The sequence below is a fragment of the Nuphar pumila genome, chromosome 1 (genome assembly GCF_984573655.1).
Source record: "Nuphar pumila chromosome 1, dmNupPumi1.hap1.1, whole genome shotgun sequence".
In the NCBI taxonomy this organism is placed as follows: domain Eukaryota; kingdom Viridiplantae; phylum Streptophyta; class Magnoliopsida; order Nymphaeales; family Nymphaeaceae; genus Nuphar; species Nuphar pumila.
Genome location: NC_143249.1, coordinates 5,416,792 through 5,439,515, shown reverse-complemented (window position 1 = coordinate 5,439,515; position 22,724 = coordinate 5,416,792). Strand labels below are relative to the sequence as shown.

The window sequence follows — 22,724 nt, the reverse complement described above, 5'->3', positions numbered from 1 at the left end:
CTCTCTCTCTCTCTCTCTCAATACAAAAAAAGAAAAGTTTACTAATAAAAAAAATCATGCATAAAAAAAAAAGATGGTTGACGGGTAATAAATTAATTTATGTGTTTTATTTTCGCCAAAAGGCAGATATGGATGAAATCAGGTTGGGTAGACCTGACCCAACTCAAACTAACCTAGCTGGACCCATTGTTTGACCATTCCCAAGATGAACGTGCAGGGCTGTCAATGGATCAGGTATGCGACCCATCAGATTGCACCCAAACCCACTTGATCAAATAAGAAGCATTCAACTTCAGCTTATATCGAATCAAGAAAATAGAATCTCAAACTGTTGGCTCGCATAATTTAGATAGTATTTTTTTAACATAAAATTTTATAATTAAGCAAACACTTGGGTCAGCTGGGTTGGGTCGGATATCCGACATAAATCATAGCAAAAAGTTGTCTCGTGTGTTACTCAGGTCGTGTTGGGGTTGACACAAATAAATTTTGGTCGCCATTTTTTTGCCCATACGTAGATATCCAGGACCTGGTTGGCTCAAGTACATGAGATAAATCCAACCCATCAACATCTCTACAACCCAAATAGGTCCACTGACCCATGTTAAACCAAGTCTACGACTCCACCTCTGAAGGCCCAGGTTTGAATCCCTCTGCCACATGGGCCTTAAGAGATATCTGGTAGGGGTCTGCCTAACCCCAGCTTGCCTTTCAAAAATGAAGAAAAGTCTACGACTCCACCTAATTTGGATAAGGTCTGGCTAGGCTCAGATTAGATTCAGATTAAGTATTGGCCCATTGGACCCGAATCGTCGTCCTTAGATTGACGCTGAAATGATCTGGACCGGACCTTCGACAAGCGCCTACGCAGGAATGCTATGGTCAAACAACTATTCTTTCATTCATTAATTTAGTTATTTATGTGGAGAGAGAGAGAGAGAGAGAGAGAGAGAGAGAGAGACTCAATGACCGAAAGATCATTATTGTTGCGCCATAATTGGATATAACTTTTGAAATTGTTTATCCAAATGAACTCCAAATATGGAGTTAAAGTTTTAAGATATTATTTTTTTATCAAGATGTGAACATAAAATTTGGAAAAATATATTTTTGAACCCCATGAAGTCCAATCAGATATATATGAATTCACACCAAAATTGTTAGATTCATATAAAGAAAAAAGTATAAATTTGGATTGAAGATCCAACAAGATTTTCTTACATAAGGACATGTGAAACCCTAGAGGAAAACTATTCTTTGTGTAGGTCATTCCAATTCTAGGCAACTCCAAGTGGTTCCCTACCTAGGGTGAAAATGAACATAATTTGATTGGACTTCTGATTGTGGATATGGATTTAAATTTTTTTTAATGTGTTCTCATATCGTATTCAGACTTAGAATCCAAATTTACACTTTTCTGTATATGAATCTAAAAATCTTAGCGTGTTATATAATGAGGTTCAAAGTGTATTTCTCTAAACTTATGTTCACATCTTAATCAAAACTAATCCGTGTCTATTCTATGACCACACTCAAATTGGAGAGAGAGAGAGAGAGAGAGAGAGCTCTGGTGCAGACTTGCGTATGGTGTCAATGAGTTAAAACTCAGGCATGAGTTGGTTCGACACAATCCAACACCATAGATGTGATTTACACGTTTTTGTTTAGTGAGAATCTGCACTTGGATGTGTGAAGAGGTTTTTCTAAAAATTAGTGGGAATAAATGTTTTTACTAAACAACATAATTTTATTTTATTTTTGTTGATCAAATGGCCGCTTCCTATCAGTTTGACTATGTTGAACACATCTATGATGTCAGATCGAATTGATGTTGAACACATCTATTGCTACCAAACCATGAGTTTGCATGGGATGGGGTTTACATGTAAATAGGTTGGATCTTGTATTTAGTACGTAGGATATGTTTGTATTAAGTGAGATTTCATTGTTCTGGGTTGGGGTTATGTAATCGGATTTGGATCTTCTTGTATCTAGTCCACGCCCCCACATGGGCTGGTATATAGGTAATAAAGGTGCTTGTAAGGGGTATCTTTGTCATATCATATAGCCTCTTAAGTAAGCTAATGGGTTTCATGGGAGCAAGTCACATATATAACTTGGTGACCTATGAACACAATTAACATTCTATGATAATTTCTACTTGAGAATTATCTCAATTTGGCTGCCTCTTCAAGGATTGGCTCTAGGTCTAGGATCGATCTTCTCCTAGCTTAGAGATTGAGAATCTACCATTAGCATAACATTGAACCCAATATTAGGGAGATCCATTTATTCATCCCACATCATTATAGCCTAGATCATGACGAGGGTATCAAAGGGAACCCCATTAAAATAGGTGGGTCCAAACCAGGAATGTCTGATTTATTGATGGGGCTAGCGGATCCAGATTTGGATTTGAGGTATGACATAAGGGTATGAAGATAGGGATAAGTGGTTATTTTTTACATGAGTTTAACCCATTAAAAATGGCGTTTTGTAATGCTTTCATATTATTCATACAGTCACTGGAAGATGTGTTACTTCTGAAAGAAGAAGAAAGCAGTAGGAAATTAAGTCTCTTTTTTAAATATTTAAAATATGCTTCCTAACTACGGGATCAAATGGGAAACACACTATTTGCTTGCTTTTTAATTATTTAAAATGTGCTTCCTAACTATAGGAATCAAATGGGAAACACACTATTTGCTTGCTTTTTAAATATTTAAAATGTGCTTCTAACTACAGGAATCAAATGTGTCGTGAGACACATTTCATCAAGGAAACTTGTTTCTAGGGCTGCTAAATGAGCTAAACAAACCCGACATAGGGTGTTGGTTGGCATTCTCGGGACTCCGGTATGGTATCAGCTGCATTAACTCGGTGACTTGGGCGAGTCAACTTGGTGACTCAAACGAGTCAAGGTTTTTGTTTAATTTATTAAAATAACAAATTTATAATTTATAATACAAAATTTTAAAAAATTAACATATAAGTGTGAATTATTATATATAATGATACATGCAATTTAGAATTTTTATATAAATATGTACATAGTGACAGATCAGAGATATTTTTAGACTACTGTTTTTTGTAAGAGAGAAAAAAATTTAAGTTACTTGTATTATGAAATATTGCTGAAAAACATGATATGTTAGTTCACTATTTTAAATTATAAAAATAGAGTGATATTTACAAAATATTATGATATATTTGATAAAATGTAAATATCATAATTTAATCACGATGTTTTTATTCTAAAGATGAAAGTTTCAAAAAATTGCATGAGTGATTTAAGATGCATTAAATAGTGCCATCTTTGGTCAAATCTCCCTTTCTTGTCGTGATTCTATTATTAAATGTTAATACTTATCATTTAATTCATTATCTCTCTCTCTCCCCCATTGAATGCTATTTAAGTTATCATCTACCGAAAGCTAGCATGACCAATAATTAAAACTTTTTTCTTGGAAAGTGCCAGAAGAAACTTTGCAAAATAGAAAGCTTTAAATGCTTTTAATTAATTAATAATTTGATTTTTTAAATAAAACTAATTTGTCCTATATGGCAGTGAAAAACTGGGCTGAGTCAATGAAAAACTAGGCCGAGCCTTGACTGAATGGCCGAGTTTGGTCCTAACAGAGTTATATTGTTTTTCTGACTCGGTTAAGGATGAAACCGAGCCAACTCGGTCGAGTCACGAGATGACTTGCCGTGTTTGCCAACTTTCAACCTTGGTTCATTCTTGTGAGCCAAGCCAATTTTGAGTTCATGGTGAGCCTGAGTTAAATGAGATAAGCTTGAGTTGGCTCATTTACAAAAAAATAATTAAAAAGGGTAGTTTTCTAAATTGTCTAATTTGGATTATAGATTTATAGGCATACTAAGTCAAGCTCAGATTGGCTCATTTACCACACAAATGCATTTTTTCAAAGCTTTGATCCATAGGATTTGACCTCTAAACCATCTGCACTCCAGCTTGCCACTCTAGTCTATCTCACGAGGTCGAACAAGCTCTTTTCTCAGCCGAACATGAAACAAGCTGGACTTGTGTCCCCTTATTTATATATGCATCTCATTCGAGCATATTTTTGGTGGTCTCTTGTTTCCCCATCGTCCATTGACTTGTCCTCCTGCCTGCTGCTTCATCTTAATGGCGACTCACAATGTGTTGTCAGCTCTAATTTATTTGCATGTCGTGTCTACTCACGCACCATTCCTAATCGAAAACTACACAAGAATATGGTGCCTGAGTGTGATTTACAAATAAGGTCTCTCTCTCTCTCTCTCTCTCTCTCTCTCTCTCTCTCTCTCTTAAAGGAGAATAGATGATAATGGTGGTGGTCCTAGACTCCTAGTGGCCTTATAGTTAATAAAGAGTAATAAGGGCGGAAATGGAGTGATAGACCTCTCTCTCTCTCTCTCTCGTGGGCCTTCTATACAAAGTCAAATATAAATACATGCATACAAAGATAAAGGAGAATAGATGATAATGGTGGTGGTTGGCTCTTCCTAACAGTTGGTAGGACGCAGAGAGTTTTAATTATTTTCTGTTTTTTTTTTGCTTTTTAAATTTGACCTTACAGATGTGATTTACATGGTTTGCTTTGTAGGAATCGAACTATGGACCATATCCACTTGCGGCACGTAAGCAGGCTTTTAAAGGGCTTCAAGTTTTCATGGTCTTAATTTTTTAATGTTTAATGCTTGTGTTTTTTCATTTGAGAAAAACATAATTCAAAATTTGATTCCTAAAAATAGACCATGTTCAACAAACCTATAGGCTTTGCAAAACATGCTTGGGGAACACTGAAAATCAAGACAATCCACGTCCTAGCCGGGTTAAGGGGTGGCAAAATCTGACAAGACCCGCCAACCCGCTTCTTAGCCGGGTTAAGGTTTGGCTTAAACGGGTTCGTGTCGTAAACAGGTTGACCCGCCTAACCCGTTTATTAAACGGGTTGGGTTTGTGTTAGGGGTATGCCAACCCACAAACCCGGCTGACCGGCCCGTTTAATAAACGGGTTAGGTGGGCAGGTCAACCCGTTTACCCGAACACGACCTGCCAACTGTTTACCCGACCCGACCCGCCTGCCAACCCGTTTACTTGAACCCGGCCCGCCAACCCGTTTACCCGAACCCGACCCGCCAACCCGCACACTAACCTGCCAACCCGTTTATCAGACCCAATTCGTTTATTAAACGGGTTAACCGTGTCGTGTCGGGTTAGTCATTTAATAAATGGGTCGGGTTCGTGTTTGCCACAGCCGACCTGTTTAATAAATGGGTCGGGTTCATGTTGAGGTATGCCAACCCGCCGACCTGACCCGACACGATTGCCACCCCTTCCTGTTTGTTTCATTCATTGTAAAGATTACGTATAAAAAGCGGCAGGTGGTGAGAAAAAAGTGAGGTCAACTTGTGCGCTTTCTCATCATTATGATTTGATGTTTGTTTTATTTATAGTGTAAAAGAAAAAAGACGAAAAAAAAAAACGGAGAGAAATGTTATACAGCCCCCTTGGGGTTCCATGGAACACTAACCATAAACGCTACTAAGTCATTTGGAAGGCAATTGGTAGTGGAACCTACTCAACTGGCAGAGCCGGTTTTGTATGGGCAAAGCGTGGCCTCTCTTTTACCTTTCACTTAGGGCTGCACAACAAGCCGTTTAACTTGATGCATGTAGGTATATGATGCCTTAGATTTAGTATATATATATATATATATATATTTTATTTTTGACAAAGCTAACAAAAAGTATTGCTCACACCAATTTGTCTCTCAAAAATTTTTGAAGTGAAAATATTTGCCACGAGCTGAGCCGATCACGTAGAACTGCATTTCAAGCTCTGCTCGAGCTTGAGCCAAGCTTGAACATGCCATTTTTTTATGAGCTGAGTTCAAACCAGCCCAAGCTTGGCTTGAACCCTGCTCATGTGCAGCCTTACTTTCTCTATCTACCTTATTTTTTTTACTCTGGGAAGGAAGAAAACCGTCTTATGAACTTACCCAAAACCTCTCTCTCTCTCTCTCTCTCTCTCTCTCTCTCTATATATATATATATATATATATATATATATATATATATATATATATATATATATATATATATATATATATATATATATATATATATATATATATATATATATATATGGATTCTCTGTTCAACTGAAGGTATGCCCATTTTCACAGCCCATGTACCCTGACAAAATTAGATTCGGTAATACATTTTCTTGTGTGGCTTATATCAAGATGGACATGATTTCAAGGAGCACTACAACAAAGCAGTAGATTAGCGACGACCACATTCCGTCGCTAATCCGTCGCTACGCATGTTAGTGACGGATTAGCAACAACGAGGCGACGGTATGCTTACGTCGCGAATATTTCGACGCTAACTGGCGACGGATTTATTCTGTCGCCAGGTCCGTCACTAATTGCGACGGACTAACGAGCGCTATATTCCGTAGTCAATCCGCTGGTGCTAAACGGCGACCACGGCTTGACGACGGATTTACTTCCGTCGCTAGATTTATATGAATAGCGACGGATGGTTCTGTCGCTAATCCGTCGCAAACATGAAAAAAAAATTAAAAAATTTATTTGAAAATTAAATACCGAGAACGGTACAATTTATATTTCCTGTACAATTTATATTTCCTGTAAATAAAAAACAAACCACACAAAAAAATCCATATAACAAGAATCTACAACAATTAATCGTTCCACCTTAAAATTAACAAGTTTAATTATTTACAATTCAACAATTACAATTAGGAAACATAAAAAAATAGAACTTCTTCAACACAGTTCTCTAATCATCGCCAAGATTTTGTGCGTCTTCTTGTTCATTGTCTTTATCTGTCCCTTCAGCTCCACTACGCTGATTATCGCTAGCAGCCTACACAAGAAAAGAACAGTCAGTATTGATAAACAAAATATAATGAAATAAATTACACACTATATGTGATTCTATCATGTGCTCATGTGTGATCTAAGGCAATAAAAAAACTCTATATGTGATTCTATCATGCTCATATGTGCTCTAAGGCAGACAAAAAGTTATATATATATGTGATTCTATCATGCTCATATGTGTGCTAAGGCAGTCAAAAAATTGAATATGTGATTATAGCATGTTCATATGTGTTCTAAGACAGCTAGAAAAACTCTATATGTGATTCTACCATGCTCAGATGTGCTTTAAGGCAGGCAAAAAACTATATATGTGATTCGATCATGCTCGTATGTGTGCTAAGGCAGTCAAAAAATTGAATATGTGATTATAGCATGCTCATATGTGCTCTAAGGCAGGCAAAGCAAAAAAAATTAAATGTGATTCTATCATAAATGATATATGTTCTAAGGCAGTAAAAAAACTCTATATGTGATTTGTGCATGCTCATATGTGTTTTAAGGTAGTCAAAAAACTGAATATGTGATTATAACATGCTCATGTGTTCTTAGGCAGTCAAAAAACTGAATATGTGATTATAACATGCTCATATGTGCTCTAAGGCAGGCAAAAAACCTTTATATGTGATTATAGCATGCTCATATGTGCTCTAAGGCAATAAAAAAACTCTATATGTGATTCTATCATGCTCATATGTGTGCTAAGGCAGTCAAAAAACTGAATATGTGATTATAACATGCTCATATGTGTTCTTAGGCAGTCAAAAAACTGAATATGTGATTATAGCATGCTCATATGTGTTCTTAGGCAGTCAAAAAAACTTTATATGTGATTCTATCATGCTCATATGTGTTCCAAGGCAGTCAAAAAAACTTTATATGTGATTCTATCATACTCATATGTGTTCTTAGGCAGTCAAAAAACTGAATATGTGATTATAGCATGCTCATATGTGCTCTAAGGCAGTCAAAAAAACTCTATATGTGATTATAGCATGCTAAGGCAATAAAAAAACTCTATATGTTATTATAGCATGCTCATATGTGCTCTAAGGCAGGCAAAAAACTCTATGTGATTCTATCATGCTCATATGTGCTCTAAGGCAGACAAAAAGTTATATATGTGATTCGATTATGCTTATATGTGTTCTAAGGTAGACAAAAAACTGAATATGTGATTATACCTGAGAGGGACCTGGAATCGAAGATCCCCTGTTCAGAACAAGATTGTTGATCTCATTTCGAAGAAAGGGGGCGATGGTGTATTGAAAGTAGTTATTTAGTGATTCATTAATGATCTGGCGTATATCATCACCGGAAAGAATAGTCGGCTGCTTGGAGCTTATGTCGGCGCAAGAAGTCGGTGAGCCGTAACTGGAAGAACCAATAACTGGTGAAGTGTTCATATTACTCCCAAACCCGAACACGCGACCTTTTTTGGGTTCACCTGCTGCAGTCACCCATGCTGTAGGATCAAATGATGGATGCTGAGTAGCGTCATCGCCATATCGCTCTACCATCTGTTGCTCATATGCCTCCTACAAAATAATGTTTAAAGTATTCATTAATAATTAATGATAACATTATGATAACTTGCATATATATTGCAATGATTATTAATAGAATTAATACATACCGTTGTCGTTCTCGCCTTCTCTGATACGAAGACTCCTGTGGTCTTCCGTTTATGTGTTTCAACAAAAACATCCTTATATGGTACACTGTCTCCTTTTTCTGCTTCCTGCGAAGTTAAATAACAAAAGATTTAGTACACAAGTTTGCAACAATACTTATAAAATTAATATTATATATTAATGAGTTACCATTTTCTTCAGGTGGCTCCCAAATGTCCTAGATCCACCTGTGTGTAGATGGGCTTCGGGCATCTTCAATCGATTTTGTGCAGCCTTCGCAGAGCGATTTCTAAATGCATCTCCCGCCCACTTATCGCACATTTCATCCCAGTAATCTCTTCTGATAGTAATATGACCATGGCCCTTCCACAGTAATGGATCATCTACTACGTCAGATGCTTTTTTTGTTGCAGTCTTCATAGTGTGCAGCATGTCTGCAAATCGATTGGCAGTCACCTTCTGCCACACCTTCCTTGCATCATTTTCTTCCACCGTAGTTGCGAAGCGATTCGAAGCCTACAAATATTTTCAGAAAGTTAGTAGACATTACTTAAATAAATTAAATATGAAACACATTAACTATGATGAACAACTGTATACCATGAATGAGGACCACAATTTGTCTAACACCTTCTTTGGGTACTCTTTCCATTGAGCAACTGGTCCTGGTAGATGTTGAAGAACTGAATTCCTAATCTCCCGTACTACTTCTTGTGGCTCAAACCTCGTGCTGCACATGAATTGTTACACAGTAAATATCAATATAAAATATTTAAAAGATATGCAATAATTGAAAACAAAATACTTACGGTCGATTATCGATATACACTATTCGAATGAGTCTTCTTGTGCCAGCCTGAGAAGACCCTGTTTCCTGTGCTGGCCCTTGACTTGTGTGATCAACTGGTATAGGTGGGTCATGTACATGCGCAACATCATCTGTAAAAAAATACATTAGAAATTCTCAGAATGTGCATTTGAACTAATCAAGCATCCAATTAGTTATATGATATACCTATCACAGGAGCCCGTGAAGATGAAGGCTGAGTCTGGCTACTACTGGATGAGCGACCACTATAACCTCCACGAACCATATTCTAACAAATAACATATGTCATACAATACATTCAAATAATTCACATCAAGTATTACAATGCATTCAAGTCATTCACATCAAGCATTGCAATGCATTCAAATCATTCGCATCAAGTATTACAATGCATTCAAATAATTCAAATCATTCACATCAAGTATTGCAATAATTCAAATCATTCGTTGCATAAATTATAATACATTCAAATAATTGAAATCATTCACATCAAGTATTGCAATGCATTCGAACATGCCACAATTGCATGATATAGCAATGTGATGTTAAAGTGAAAAACACATGAATTGTAGCAGAAGCAGACTTATCTTAAATATAGCACAAATACAATTAGAAGGCACCTAACAATGAGCAGATACAGTCAACAAATCTCAAAATTTCAATATCCTGCATGATGAATCTTTTTTTCCTGGCCATATTAAAAGGCATTGAAAATACGAAAAGCAACATAAAGTTCATGCAACACTGCCAAATCAGGAATGAATCAGGAGTTTATGATGTCTCAGTTATAAGCATCATAAAGTTCATACAACACTCCCAAGTCCGCAATGAATCAGGGTTAAAATGTCTCAATTAGACAACAGGCAAAGAAATGTCAATGTGTTGCAAAGGAATTGCAATCTCATCCATTAATTGGAACTGAGGTTAAATCTACACATAACATCAAAGAAATAAGTTGATGTGCTATTGCAAAACATTGCTACAATACAGGAGAATACAAGAATTTTCACAACAGTTAAAATTTCGGTTTGTCTCAATCTTCTGTCCAATAGTTACACGGCATACAGATAACACACGAGAACAAGCTGGTGCAACATACTGAGAACTCATAGAGGTTTTTTATTATAATGGCTATTATTTTATATGGTACCCAACAAACACTTGAAAAAGTAAAAATTTCCAATACCATCTCAACAATTAATTAACAGGGCATCTGATCATGATGCATGTTATGTTCACAACAAGATGAAGTTTCCAACAAATAGGAAAGGGGCAACCAAGTAGTCATCTTCCAGAAAATGGTTATCAGCAAACAGGTAAATAGAAACTTACCAGAATGCCTGAACTGGAACGTGATTCCGTGTGAGGTTTAAACACAAAATTTCTCAGGCTGCCATCATCACATGATAGCTTCTCAGGAATATTCCTTGGTGAAGAAAACGCATCAAATATGACACCATAATTGACATCATTAATGTATGGCCGAAATGAAAAGGTTGAGTAGTTGGAGAGGGCTCTGCAAGCTACATCACAAAAAAGGATATGGTGTTCTTAGCATGTTTCTCCCAATTAACATCGTAAAGAATAAGCTTTATCCAAAATAAGTGGAAATTTGCAGCAGAAACAAAACAATGGTGTACTAATCCTACATCAATCCATCAGCATCAACCCACTTAGATGTGACAGATAATGAAATATCTCATGATATGCAATAGTTAAGAATACTGGATCGTCACTATAAAAATGAGCATGGGAAGTGTCACAGATTCTACAAATAAACAAATAAACATGACAGCTGCTCCTGGCACCAGATGCTAATTTAGGACAAAGGATGGAATCAACAAAAAAATAATAACAAATATTTATAAGCACCACATAATTTTTTATCAGCAACATGCCCATAGCCATAAAGGTCCATCAAGAGATGGACGGGATGAATGAAACGTATTTCCTTGGCAGGATGCCAAGAGTACGAAGAGAGAGAGAGAGAGGATGATATCCCTTTAAAAGAAACCCTAAAACATCTCCCACCTCCAGTAGTGTTTGAGGGATTGAAAGAGCACAACGGCTAGGTTAAAAAAGAGAAGGCGATAGAGATTGGGAAAGAGGAAGCTACAGAAGGAAGGGAGATGACAGAATTCTTTACCTCGCTAAGGCAACATTGGATGCTCGTTGTAGTACCCAGACGAAACCTATCGATCAAACCCCATCGCTCAGACCCCTGTCGATCAAGAACTATAGAAACCTGACAATCTAACTCCGTCGCTCAAACCCCTATCGAGCAAAACTTGAACCCCGACGATCTTGCATCATGTACGGGATCATCCTTTTGGGTATTCGAGGGTTTCAAGGAAGATGGTGGTGAAGGGATCAGGTGGATAGGAGAAGGTGAGAGGGTTTTGAGGAAGATGGTTCGCAGGTAGCAGGGTTTGCGAAGGATGACGGTGGTCTGGCGATGGAGGAGCAACAGTGGGGAGAGGGCACAGCCAGGAAAGGGGAGAGGCGGCTGGCGAGCGGTGGACGGGGAGCGGCGGCTGGCGAGCGGCGGCGGCCGGGCGGTGGCGAGAGCCGACGGGCGGCGGGAGGGAGAGGGCGGCGGGCGGGAGCAAGACAGCGAAACAGGAAAAAGAGAAAGAGGGATGGGATTAGAGATTTACGCGACATTTAGCGACGGCTTAGCGACAGAATTATTCCGTCGCTAAGCCGTCGTAAATCAAAATACCAAAACAACGACGGAATATAGTCTGTCGCTACGCCGTCGCTAATTAGCGACGGATTAGCGATGACAGAGTTCCCTCTCTAAATCCATCGCTAAAATGGTGTTCTTGTAATAAGAATTAGCGACAAAAAATTGCAGTCGCTAATCCGTCGCTAAGTAGCAACGGATTAGCGATAAAAGTTGTTTCCTCGTTAATCCGTCGCAAATTAGCGACAGATTGTTTCTCTAGCTAATCTGTCGCTAATTCGCGATGGAAAAAATCCGTCGCAAATTTCCGTCGCTAATTAACAATTTTCTTGTAGTGGAGAATTGTACTATTATGGTGCCTTGTTTTGACTATCCAAAAGCTGATATGGTTCTAATCCTGCACAAACTAAGACGATTAGTCTGGACCAATATATAAGATGTGTGAATAAGCCATTCCTAGGCTGAAAATGTTTAGATTGTAACTTGCTTACAAATAATATTAGCAAAATAACAATATTGTCCTTATAAAATGGTGTGCTTCTCAAAATGCCTATCAGTTTGACAAAATCTCACGCATATCCAAAATCTCTAATTCTGGCTTTTGCCGGACATTTTTGCCTTTTGCACATGTGAAATTGATGAGGTCCTCGCCATATATAGGTACATTGTACCAAGTTCACAATATTTCAATAAAAAAGAGATTCACAGGATCATTTCGCAGACTTCATGAATTTCACATAAACAAATTTGTGAACTTAGCTAACTTTTATCCCATTAAAAGAGATTCACATGTCAAGCACGTGCATCTTCTGAGGTTCGCAACCCCTATGTGAAATTTCTAATTGAAAGGTTCTAGCTCGATAGTGATGAAATTCGCCCTATGCATTTATGATAGACCTGAAATTTATGTATACATCATGTGAACTTCCTTTAATTGAAAACCTGAGAACCTTCACAAATATAATATGATATTCGCTAAGATACCCTGCAAACATCTCTTAAGTAAATACTCCTTAAGGAGGTCCACAAATGTGTACCAACATGCACACTCATGTGTTGTGAATGTAACCTATGAACCTCCTTTAACTAAATATTCCTCACGTATGTTCGCAAATGTCTACTGATATTCATACATTTTTGTTGTGAAGTTTCTTATTCATTTATGGACATCCTCAAGGTGATTCGCGAACATCCTTTGTATATTTGAATCTTTTGAGCTCATTTGCATACTTGCCAAACATTTGCACATTAGACATGAATCTTCTCATGTTGTTGTGAATCTTAATAAAAGCATTAAATGTGACGCTTCATTTTTTGAAAAGTGATGGTTCTCATTTGAGATTTTTTTTGCATAAACTAAGGTTTTTATGGTTCTCAACTCGTTTTTTCCCCGCATGTATATCTCAGCTGAAAATTTCAATGACTATTTTTATGGCAAAATTATCTGACATTATTGCTTGGTCTCTGTCATGTAGCAGCACTTCATCGGTAACTTTTTGAGGATTTGAGACATAAGCATACCTTTAAGGGTTGAATTAGTTCCTTTTAATTTTTTTTGGCATGAACTAGTTGTTTTTTAAAACATTGGTATATATGAATCAGTTATTTTGTGAAAGAATTGCATGGTTCTCAAGTTATCTTTGCATGTTCATTAGTCTATTGTCTTATGTTTGTTTAATTCATTTTTGTGTGAGTTTTCATTTCTCGCTTTATTTCATAAATTTAATATGCCTTCATTTTATGTGGTTGTTTTTTTGTTTTGGTTATGAGCTTTACACTGCAAAAAAATTATATTTAGTGTATTGTTTGGCCTTGATTATTAAATTTGTTGAATATATATCTTTTCGAGAAGTGAATGATGGATTCTTAACATTTTCATGCTTATGAGCCTATACTTTTTCATATAACTCTTTATGAAAAAAATTTATGCTAGATGTTATCTCATGCTTTTTTTTTTGTTCCAATTTCATCACTATGGTCATATATTCTATTACAAAGTGAAACTTTTATGTGAATTTGAATAACTACTATGGCTTCATTGGGAATGATTTATGTAGGCTTATTTTGTATGGTTTCAATATTTTATTATAAAGAGTTGATGCCTACTTTTGTTTTATTTATTTTAAGTAAAAAAACATAAAATATTGTTAATTTATGTGAACATTAATTTTATATGGTGGTCATTTTCTCCAAATGTCGTCACTTCTCATAAAAGCACCTTTAAAACTGAAATAGGTGGTTGTTGAAAGCACCGTAAAGCAGGTGTCGGTCTTACGTTTGCAAATTACCACCTCTCTACGGTGGTAGTTGATTCAAGGATTTGGTGGTGGCATTTTCTATGCGAACACACTCAAATACCATTTCTCCACGCTCCCCAATAAAATCTGATGGTATGGATTTCACGCTTCAACTCGGAGTTCAATGGTTCTCCGACGCTAGGCTCCCAAACAGAGCTTAAATCAACCATTCTTAACACCTCTACAATGCTAAATTGAGTCAAAATGACTTGCATGGTGAGTGTCACAGGCCTATTTCCTTCAATGGGCCAGCGCGGCGCGACGGTCCTTCCTCACCACCGCAAGCCTACTTGTCAGCTCGCTTGCCGATCGCGGAAGCTTGTAATTAGAGAGCAAGAGAGAATAGAGGGAGAGAAATTGCAATCACGAGAAGCAATCACAATGAGGGTGAACAAAAGAAAGCTCAACGCATTTACTTCATTCACAATTTTGCCCGCAGGCTATTACAGTTCAAGTATACGGGTTGCCCCTTCGGGGTATTGATTCACCTGAACCGGGCAGCTTACATCAGACTCAACAAAAGCAAAACAGACTCTAAGTGCAACTGTACACTGTAAGTCGCAAGGGAACATGCTCCCCCCTTCAAATCATGCACCGTCCTCGGCGCCATCTGTTTCGTGGTAAGCTCTGACTTCAGCCGGGTAGCGGCTGTTCATTCGAAATGCAGGCTCCCACGTTGGTTCCGTTGTTTCCTCCCACTGCACCAAGTATTTTTTCGTTTGTCCCAAGTAGTTGACCTTGTGGCGAAGGATCTGACTGAGGTGCTTCTCGGCCCGTTGTGCTGCCAGAGCCTTCTGCATGATGGGAGCACGTTGTGGCACACTGCATTCTGGGTCTCCATCATCTGGATGGAACTGCTTGAGGTTGCACATGTGGAACACCGGGTGCACCTTGAAGTCTGGGGGCAACTCCAGCTTGCCCACCTTCTTTGTGATGGTGAAGGGTCCCTCATACTTTCTAAGTAGTCCGCGGTGCTGCCTGCGGAAGATGCTTGTGCGACCAGGATATAACTTCACCAACACTTGGTCCCTAACTTGGAACCCTGTGGGCCGACGGTGTTTGTCCGCCCACTTCTTCATTCTCTTTGCCGCTTTGTGCAAAAACGTCTTCGTCAACTCATTTTGTTTGTGTCAGTCGCGAACAAACTGATAGGCGAAGGATGGCCTTCCCTTTTCTTGTGTGGCAAGAGTGTGCGGGGTCAGTGGCTGTTGCCCCGTGGCTATCTCGAACGGATTGTGGCCTGAAGACTCGCTCTTCTGCAGATTATAACAAAATTGTGTCACATCAAGGAGCTTCACCCAATTTTTCTGATTGGCACTAACAAAGTGCCTAAGGTACTGCTCCAGTATCTCGTTGATGCGCTCTGTTTGCCCATCTGTCTGCGGATGGAAGCTTGTTGAAAATAGCAACTCAGAGCCAAATAGCTGAAATACTTCACGCCAGAACTTGCCCGTGAAGCGAGCATTGCGATCACTCACAATGCTCTTTGGTATGCCTCAGTGCTTCACCACATGCTTTACAAACAACTCCACAGTCTTCTTTGCAGGGCACTTCTTGGAAGCTAGGATGAAGGTGACATACTTTGAGAAATGATCCACCACAACCAAAATAGAACTGAGGCCCTCTACCTTCGGCAGACTAACAATAAAGTTCATGGAGATGCTATCCCAAGGACGTTCTGGAATTGGTAGAGGCTCAAGAAGACTGGCAGCCTTCTGGTTTGTCCTCTTATCTTGCTGGCAGATGAGGCATGTCCGCACATACCCCTCAACGTTGTCTCTCATCTGCAGCCAATTGTAGCCGCGCTCAAGGAGTGCTAAGGTCCGCTTCTGACCAGGATGGTCGGCCCATAGTGTATCATGGCACTCCTTGAGTAACTCTCGGCGAAAGCTTCCCCACCGTGGCACAAAGATGCGTCCCCCTTCTGTTACGAGGAGGCCATCCTGTAGCCAAAATCGCTGAGTCTTCTCTGCCTGCGCCAGAGAAACAAGGTATTGTGCGGTCAGATTCTGCTGCGTACCCTTGCGGATGCGGCTCAGCAATGCACCCTCCAAATGCACTTCAGAAGACTCTACGCGTGCAGCTGCCAGTTCAACCCTACGGCTCAGAGCATCCGCCACAACATTGGTCTTTCCAACCTTGTACTCCAAGGCAAAGTTGAACTCAGCCAAAAACATCTGCCATCGAGCTTGTTTAGGCGTTAACTTCTTCTGCGTCTGAAAATAGCTCGTGGCCACATTGTCTGTCTTGACGATGAACTCGACACCGAAAAGGTAGTGCCGCCAGGTCCTGAGGCAATACACAATGGCAGTCATCTCACGTTCATGCACTGTGTAACGCCTCTCTGCATCTTTCAGCTTTCGACTCTCATATGTGATCGAATGACCATCTTGAATAATAACTCCGCCAATGGCAAAGTCTGAGGCATCAGTCTGGACTTCAAAGGGTCTCGAATGATCAGGCAGTCGCAGCACTGGCTCCCTCATTAAGGCTTTCTTCAAGCCATTGAAGGCATCTTGGCACACTCCTGTTCAGAGTCATACCCGATTCTTCTTTAACAAATCTGTGAGGCGCGTAGCAATGAGAGAATAACCTTCGATGAAACGCCAATAATAGTTTGCCAAACCGAGGAATGGACGCAATTCTGGCACTTTGCTTGGCGAAACCCATTCCTGGATGGCCCTTATCTTCTTCCCATCCATACGCAGCACACCATGCCTCACAACGTGGCTAAGGAAGTTGATCTCCTTCTGCCCGAAGAGACACTTCTCTCGTTTGACACAAAGGTAATTCTCCTTCAGCACCTGAAACACTGTTCGCAAGTGCCCGACATGTTCCTCCAAGTTACTGTTGTAGATCACGATATCATCCAGGTAGACTACCACAAACTTGTCTAAGTAAGAGTAGAAGATCTGATTCATTAAAGTCGTGAACGTAGCTGGAGTATTTGTCAACCCGAATGGTATTACTAGAAATTTGTAAGCACCATAGCGGGTGACGCAAGTTGTTTTTGGCTCATCACCTTCGGCAATCCTCACCTGCCAGTAACCCGATCGCAGATCTAGCTTGGAAAAGATACGAGCACTGCCTAGTTGATCGAACAAGTCTGCTATCAATGGCAATGGGTACTTGTTCTTCACCGTGACCTTATTCAGGGCACAGTAATCCACATATAACCGTTTAGAGCCATCATGTTTCATCTGAAAAAGGAATGGGGCACCAAATGGGGCTTTTGATTGATGAATAATGCTTGCGTCCAACATCTCGTCTAGCTGTCTGTGCAGCTCCTTCAGTTCAACTGGCCCCATGCGGTATAGAACCATTGCGGGAGGCTTCGCTCCTGGGGTCAACTCAATCTTGTGGTCGACTTCACGTCTTGGCGGAAGACGCTTTGGCAATTTCGGAGGCATCACCCCCTGAAACTCCTCCAATAGTGGGGCTAGGGTCGGCGGCACTGCTGCTTCTACCTTCCCTTCATCTGCACGCACTGCAACTAAGAATGTCTGCTCCCCATGCTTGACACCCTTCTTCAGTTGTATTGCCGATAACACTGAAGACATGTCTTTCTACGTAAGGCACTGCACTGTGTGGGACAGGTCTGACCCCATAATCGTCAACGTGTTAAACTTTGGCAGCATCATAACATTATGGCTTCGCAGAAACTCCATACCCAGAATCACCTTGAAATCGTCCAGGGGCACCACAGAGAAGTTGGCTTTGCCGACCCAACTCCCCACTTGAGTAGCCACATCTCTTGCTTCACCAAGGATGAGCTTGGCCTCAGAGTTTACTGTTTTGATAGTCCTTTGCTTTGGCCCAGTTTTCAAGCCCAGTCGCTCTGCCTCTTCCTGCGAGACAAAGTTGTGTGTGGCCCCGGAGTCTATCATAGCTGAAGTAGACTTTCCATTCATAATGACTTCTGCGTACATAAGTTCCTTACTGACTCGCATGTTCTTAGTTGTGCAACTTCTAGCTGCGTTAATCGATCGCATGACCCACATCCTTGGTTGCATGGTCTCAGTGTCACTGCATTCAGTATCGCTGCATTCTTCTCGTGCAGCATTGGCTTGCCCATTGTCCTTTACAAGGCGCTTTGGGCACTGCCTGACGATATGTCTATCGCCGCAGAACCAACATGTCACAACTACACCCTTGTTGTTGTTGTTATGCTTTGTGAAGTTTTGTTTCTTTTCGGATTGATGGCGTGTCGACGCCTCACCTTTATCATTGCGCTGATCATCCTTCATGCCTCCATGGTCAGGTTTCTTCCCAGCTTTGGTTGATGGGGTGAAAGGCTTGCGCTGAGTCTCAACTAAGCGCTCTGCCGCCACATATGCATCCTCCAAAATACGGGGGTTTCTCCTTTCCACTTCAGACTGTGCCCATGGCTGAAGTCCCACAATGAACCAGTTGAGCATGTCGTCTTTTGGCATGTTAGGTATCTCCAGCATAAGCTTCTGGAACGTTCTGACATAGTCATGCAACGAACCAGTGTGTTTGAGCTCACGAACCATCCGGTAAGTCTGCCTCTGCGCATTTCTTGGCATGAAGTAGTTGCGCAACTCCATTTTGAAGTCATCAAAGGTGTCTATCACACATTGACCCCTCTCCATGTCATTGCGCTTCCGCCTCCACTAAGCGATAGCATCTCTATCAAGTAACGCCGTTGCAGCCTTAATCCTCAGATATTCGAGGGTCACATTCTGGATATCCAAGTAGTCTTCTACTTGAAACAAGAAGTTCTCAATGGTCTTGCTGTCACGAAAACCATTGAATTTTGTGGGTCTTGGCACATCAATCCTTGATGGCCTCTCACCATTTCTGCCATTTAGGGTCACTGTCCGCTGCAACGTACAGTTCTTCAACTGAAGCTCCCCTACTTCAGTCTGCAAGTCGGCCACTGTAGTCATCAACGAAGTGACCTGCCCCATTAATAAGGTTATCTGCTCTTGCAAGCTCGCCACCACATCATTCAATCCATTGAATGATTCACATGCGCGTGAAATCGCTTCATCATGCGAAGTCACTTCTTCCACCAGTTTGTTAACAGTTGCAACCAACTCTTCTTGGCCCCGAGGTGAACCCATCTCCTCAGCTTCAGCAACTGCCTTGCCTTTGGTGTTGCGCAAGTTTTGATAAGGCGCCACGATGTCTTGCTCATAAATCGCAGCGTGTCGGCGTGTCTGTCGACACCGACTCCGGAGTCCCTTCCCCAGCACGAGAACGGGCTTTAATACCACTTGTCACAGGCTTATTTCCTTCAATGGGCCAGCGCGGCGCGACGGTCCTTCCTCACCGCCGCAAGCCTACTTGTCAGTTCGCTTGCCGATCGCGAAAGCTTGTAATCAGAGTGCAAGAGAGCAAGAGAGAATAGAGGGAGAGAAATTGCAATCACGAGAAGCAATCACAACGAGGGTGAATAAAAAAAAGCTCAACGCATTTACTTCATTCACAATTTTGCCCACAGGCTATTACAGTTCAAGTATACGGGCTGCCCCTTCGGTGTATTGATTCACCTGAACCGGGCAGCTTACATCAGACTCAACAAAAGCAAAACAGACTCTAAGCGTAATTGTACACTGTAAGTCACAAGGGAACAGTGAGAGTCCAATTAGATTATCAGTATAATCCAATGTAGCAACTATATATCCTTCTTACAGCAAAAGTGGTTTTATAGTTTTAAAAATATCAAATTGTTGACTGAAATATTAAAATATACCTCATCTACTTGTGAGCAGGGGTGGCAATTGGGTCGGGTTGGTGGATCGACCCGGCGGGTTGGCGGATCAGCATACCTCAACCTGAACCGGACCCGTTTATTAAACGGGTCGGCGGCTGTGGCAAACACAAACCCAACCTGTTCACCCGACCCAACTCGTTTATTAACGGGTTGTGATACGTGTTGCTGAGAGAGAGAGAGAGAGCTTAGGTGTTCGAATATTAGGTGCTTGTGATACGTGCTTGATGGGTTTTTTAGGTTTATTTTATTTTATTTTTAAATTATGACAATACATATGTGTTCTATGTACTTGATTTTATAGTGATCAACTCTTGAAGTGTTGGATTCCGACACATGAGTGGGTTTTTATAAGGTTAAAAAAAATCAATGGTCTAAAATCTTTGTAAATTTTTCAAACTCCAAATATATTTTTTTTCTTCGAAAACACATGATCCAGGTGTAGAATCCTTGTAAATTGACCATGCCCAACACATTTATGGGGTTGGAACTGCGAAAAAACATTGAAAGAGTAAAAAAAACTCATCAAGCACTTATTGTAAGCACCTAATGTTCAAGCACCTGCGCTCTACTATATATATATATATATATTATATACAATAGATTTTATATATAATATATATAATCTAATTATTCAATATTGCTATGATACATATACATTTACAAATTTATGTATATACAATATTAATTACATTATATATAAATATATTATCTATTATATTATTTTATATATTTTATACAAGATCTAAATTTAATCATTCAACGCATTGAATCCACTTCAGACTTGGACGAAGCAAACAGATTCTTCCAAACAGGAGCTGCAAGTTTGGTGTAGATTACATGGTTGAGAGATGGTGTGCAAAAGAGCGATGCTGCTGTGACTGGTTGGATGTGAAAGCACGCACGAAGTGCATGGGCGCTAGTTTTCAGCCCTGACAACCAGCTGGTTGTTTCCAGTTTAGGTTGTGTTTGGGAACATTGCACCAGAGTGCATGGGCGCTGGTTTGCAGAATCCCCAATGCACTCTGATGTTTGAAAACACTGTTTTAGTCCCTCTTTCTCCTTGTTTTTTTTTTGTTTTTGCATGGAGTAAATTGTGTCATCCCAGTCCTTCCTTTTTCATGAGTAGTTTTCCCATATTTTAGCACTCACTTTGTTTTCTCTGTGCAGAAGATCAATTGTTGAAGAAGGTGAGCAGGAATCTCACATTCTGGTATGCCATCTATGTACCTGGTTAACTTCTAGATTCAAAGGATTGTTTATGGAAAAATCTTTGTTTTAAAGAGCATAAAAAATTCAACATTATACTCTCTTTTCTAGGTTTTTCCCTGGTAGATACAACAGATAAAATAGAGTTCTCAACCTTCCATTCTGGACTAGATTTTGATGTTTCTCCGGAAATTGCAGCACCATATTGAGCATGGCCTGCAGTACTATACAAAAAGAAGGCTTTTGCAGCAGTAACAGAGCCATGGAGACTGCACGCCCACTGTCAACGGCAACTGCGGCAGAGAATTCAGAAACCAACTTTACTGCAATATGTTTGGAGGACTGCAAGAATTCTGCAGAGCTCCAAAAGTTCCATCTCTCAAAGATTGCTCCCAACACACACACACGCACTCATAAAATGATGGTGTCCCTCTCTACACACTTGTAATGAAATTGTAATGACTTTTGGCTTCCTTTCTTTGAGCCTCAATGCTGCATAAGAACCTCATGCTTAATGGCTCATTAATGACATGCATGAGTCATAAACACAATTTCTCCATCTATTCTCCTATATGCATGCATACATTTTCATGTTTTCACTCATGCATGCATATGTGCAAAAAGGATCTCATCCCTATGTCTATCCTAGCCGTCCAGCTGAAGCATCTGGATGGTTAGATCAGTCCACATCCAGGTGAAAATGTGGGACAATCCTAGCTATTGATTGGACGGCTGGGATAGAATCCTATGCCAAATGATGGGATTCATACTCGCACATGTAACTCTATACATTCTCATTGACTCCTCATTTATCCTATACATGATTCTTCATCCACTGCATGAATGCCCAACTCTACACCTTTCCACTACCTGACTCTTTATACAGCCACCATAAGCATATTTAACTACATCTTTAATTTCTCATCATGCCTATGATACCCTTACGTTATTGTGTAAGTACCAAGTCTATCCCTCAAGTTTCTAAGACAAATTACAAAAGTATTCAAGAACTTGGTAACATTTAGCATATATTATATCAAAATGTCCTGAACTTTTGACACCAACTTTGAACAAATTCTTAGAGATCCCACAACATTTAATTGAACATCTTCAATCTTGTTTTGCTTATGTGACGCCTTCCCGAGAATAACCTATATGGAGGGCAGATTACAATCATATAAGCATTAAAACAAGTTTGTAATGAGATCAGATTTCGTCTTATATCAGATTGATGGGCTCCATGTTGAGGTTGAGTAATAACAAGGGAATGCGCATCCTTATAGGAACTTGAGAGCTCAAAGGAGAAACGTTGTAGAATCATGGCTAGCTCCAGCTTTGCTTCAAACATTGTAAACATCTGTCCAATGCAGACCCTTGGCCCTCAGCCGAATGGAAAGAAGCCCAATTGATGTTTT

General features: G+C 39.9%; 1 long non-coding RNA gene across 1 annotated transcript; it reads right to left on the bottom strand.

Annotated features, from left to right (window-relative positions):
* Positions 1 to 6,732: 6,732 nt before the first annotated feature.
* Positions 6,733 to 8,169, bottom strand: LOC149847776 (uncharacterized). Its single transcript, XR_016432437.1, has 2 exons — positions 8,102 to 8,169; positions 6,733 to 6,903 (listed from the first exon to the last, which is right to left on the bottom strand). It is a non-coding gene; the product is annotated as an uncharacterized LOC149847776 (long non-coding RNA).
* Between the last annotated feature and the right edge of the window lie 14,555 nt (positions 8,170 to 22,724).